A 4,057-nucleotide genomic window follows, 5' to 3' on the forward strand; every position below is an offset into this window, starting at 1 on the left:
AAAGACACAGGTTTATTTAAAGAAATTTCTAAATTATTTCCCACCGTATTTGAGTCTTTTTATAGCTTCTTAAACTGTGGGTTACAACCTTAGATGGGTTCACATAACAATGTATGTGGGGTGTAGAAAATAAATTTATTGTAGTTATTTATCAGTAAACAAAAAAAAGAGGCAATTCATTCATAAGATATGTATATTCTAGGCTCTTCAACAAAGAAATTCTCCAGACAGACAGAAAAGAGTGGAGGACCTTTCCCCGGGTGAGCTTCAGGGCAGCAGCATGTGCAGTGCACAACAGGGCCCGTGCTTGCTACTCTGGGTGGCTGAAGAAGGTCGCAGGTGCAGTCAGAGTCTGAAGTAAGAAAGCAGCATTTTTTTCCTGGTGTGACCTGAACTGCCTCACTGGCCTCTGACTACCAGTCAGAAAGGCAGCATAAGAGTTATTACCGTCCTCTAACCTTGTCTTGTTTTTCACAGAATTTATAGATTTTTCTTTCACCCCTGGCTCCTGCCTTTTCCACAGGGTTGAGAAATGTTTCTATAAACTATTTAGCATCCAACTAGGAGTCATCCACACATGAGAAAGAAATAGCAGCAGATGTTATGTTTTGTGTAGACCAAGAGGACACTTTGTACAGCAGTGTCGTTTAAGTTGTTTTACAAAGAACAGATCTGCAATGTCCAGAGACTCCATCAAACCACTGATGTCTTAGGACACTGCATGACTGAACTTCTCCCCACCAGCCCACTACCCTTTTTTGTTTTTTTGTGCCACACCCTGTAGTCCTTGGTGCTAACTGACTGTGCTCAAGGACCACACCTGGTGGGGCTGAGCCCTGAGCACATAGTGTACGTGGATCAAACCCGCTCTATTTGCTTGCAAGTCAAGCACCCCTAGTTATCTCTTCTGCTTGTGAGGCCCCAAAGCAAGCTCCTCAGAAGCTGTGACAAGCTGCAACTAACATTAAGTCTCAACTAGTTTCTTTTTCCCCAAGGCAGGACTTGCAGTTTCTGGTAACTTCCAATTGAGCAATTCAACTAGATAATAAACTGGGCAGTTGGATCTGGCCAGTCATGAGGGGTCGCCGCACCCTTCTTGGAAAGAACCCCAAAATGGTGCTGGTCCCTGCTGCCTACTTGGTGACCACTGTTGGAATAGGGCAATGCTAAAAATAGACCAGGATATAAACCACTTCTTAGCTGACCCCTATATAACCTGCTTGGGAGTTGGAGTCGGGGTCCTTGTCAGGACTCCACTGTGTTGGATGAGACTTGGACCCTAGCCTGGGCTGGCGCTGGCTCGGGCTAGTAATCAAGTCCCTTTGCTTTTGCGTTGTCGTGTGTGGAACTGGGTCTCTCCGCAATCGGGGACCTGAGACTTGGGCGCATATGCTCTTGCCCCTTTGCTCCACCAGCGCATCAGAAATCCCCGGATCCAGTCTGAGAGGAAGCTGGTTTGGGGAGAGAAACTCTGCCTTCTCAGATTGTTGGCACCTAAATAAACTTGTTTTATTTGCACCAACCTTTTGCATTAAAACCCCAGGCATAATTTGAGCTCGTATCAGCCACCACAATAAAACTTTTCCTGCTTACCAAGCTCATTTGTTCCAGCAACCAAAGCAGTGGAGGGCAGACACTCATTGACTCTTATTATATTCTACCTTCACATCGTAGTGGTTTTTTGTTTTCATTTGTTTTTCATCGAATCACCGTGAATTACAAAGTTATATATGATTGAGTTGATTGGCAGAGTCTCCTGCCCCTGCGCCTGGCCATCTTCACCAGGGCCCCTTGGAAGGGGCGGGTTGAGTTTCTCTCCCCACCCCGAGAAGAGCCCAGGCAGCTGAAGACCTCCAGAACCCAGTCACAGCCATGCTCAAGACCACTCTCCATACACTCAGATGAGCCTCATGCATGAAGGAACCGGCAGAGGAACCCAGGTGTGCAGGACCTGGGGCTAAGGCCTCCAAGCCTGCTCGGATCAGGACCGGGCTTCCTCCACCCAGATCCCCCATCTTCCAGTAGCTAGACAGTTACACCCACAAACCACCATGTAATCCCATCAATGGCCAAGATCCAGAGACTATAAAACTAAGCTCCCGGAAGGGACCTGAACTCTTATTGTCTAGTTCTCACTCTCAGAGAACCCAGCAGGCTACTGAGAGTATCCTGCCCACACGGCAGAGTCTGGCAAGCTCGGTGTGGTGTATTTGATATGCCAAAACCCGGTAACAATGATGGGTCTCATTCCCCTTACCCTGAAAGAGCCTCCAATGTGGTACCGTTGGGAAGGACGAGTCAAGAGAGGCTGCTAAAATCTCAGGGCTAGGACGAATGGTGACGTCGCTGGTGTCTGCTCGAGCAAATCGATGAACAATGGGATGACAGTGTACAGTGATACATGATTGAGTTCCACGTGTATAGCATTCCAACACCCATCCTGACTAGTGCCAGCTTCCCTCACCACCTTCCTCTGTTCCCCTTTTGCCCACGTCCCCCCACAACAGCCTGCCTCTAGGGGAGACATTTTTTTAGCTTTCATTTAGACACTTGTTTATGAAACTTACTGTTTGGTTATCACACATGTCGCTTTCCCCTTTCAGTACCCAATCGTCTTTCAGAGTGACTACTTCCTTCTACCATTGTTATAACGGACCCTTCCCTGACTGATACCTCCTCCCCCCAGTGACAAGATTCCTGCTAGGACAAGTTCTCCCGCTCCTTCCTTCTACTGCCTTTGGGCATTAGCGCTTCCCCTACTATGTCTCTCTGAGTGACCCCACTCTCTGTCTGTCCCTCTTCCTGTGACTCACTTCACTCAGCCTGATAGTCTTCAGATCCATCCATGAATCACAAAATTGCACGGATTCATATTTTCTTATGGTCAAGTAGTATTTTACTGAGCACCATAGCTTCTTTACCCACTCACCTGTTCTTGGGCTTTTTTCCAGATTTGGGCTATTGTGAACAGTGCTGCAATGAACGTAGGGGTACAGATGTCAGCTAGCTTCTGGACTGACAGCTTTACTTGTATTTTCTGAGCTCTCTCAGAAGATCTCTATGGCTGTTGGCTGGGCACTCTTGAAGGTGTAGTTTTCATTCCCGTGTCAGATGTTTAGCTGGTTGAACCAGTGCAATGGAAATGACTGACCACAATCATCATCCTGGAGGCTAACTTAGAGTCCTTCACAGAAGGGTTTCAGGGCTCTGGAAAACAAAGGGAGGCAGTACTCAAGCACTGCACAGTCTCCTCTGTAAGCTGTGTGCTGGTACTGTACTGGTCAAAGTAAGTCATGAGGCTGTGCCAGAATCAATGGCAGGTGTAGGGGTAGGAGGGAAGGAAATATTGCCTAGAGAAAAGGGAGTTATTTTGGACTTTGGCACCTCATACATGAGCCACCGTGGACTTTGTGGAATGGTGGAGAAGTCCCTTCTATTGAAACAGCAGAGGCAGAAGATGGAAAATGTGACATAGAAGAGGTACAGCTAGAAACAGGTCAGCAATATTCACTGGTTAGATGTTAGCAATAACAGAAGGACCAGGCAGAGCAAAACCAAGAGATGCTCTTCCATGAGGGACTCCAGTACGAGCAGAGGAGATGAAGGAGAGGAGCTCAGGCAGACGACACAAAGGTTTCATAGCACGGCAGCATGCAATCCGGGTGAGTTAGCACAGAAAGCCCAAGACTCAAGTTTGGGTTTAGAAACAGTTCATCTAATCAGATGAGCAAAGACTTTTACAAATTAATGGTGTGAACAGAAAAGAGCAAATTAAACCTCTTGGGCTGGATGAAATGCTGTGAACAATTTGCATTCCAAAGAACGGATTAAAAAGATTAATAGAGATTGAAAAATTAGTTTAAGGGTTTGTACCATGAGTGAATTTTTAAGTGCCAAAATACTGTGTTTGTAAAGACAATACTATTACTCCACTGTCTAAAAGAAAAAATCCTGAAATCTGATTTACATAAATCTTGATATCTATTTAGAGCTTGGGGCTGCATTAACATTTAGAGAAAAGAGATTGCCTTAAACTTCCTGATCAAAAACCCTACCA

This window comes from Sorex fumeus, unplaced genomic scaffold (assembly GCF_029834395.1).
Source record: "Sorex fumeus unplaced genomic scaffold, SorFum_2.1 ptg000033l, whole genome shotgun sequence".
NCBI classification, from domain to species: Eukaryota; Metazoa; Chordata; class Mammalia; order Eulipotyphla; family Soricidae; genus Sorex; species Sorex fumeus.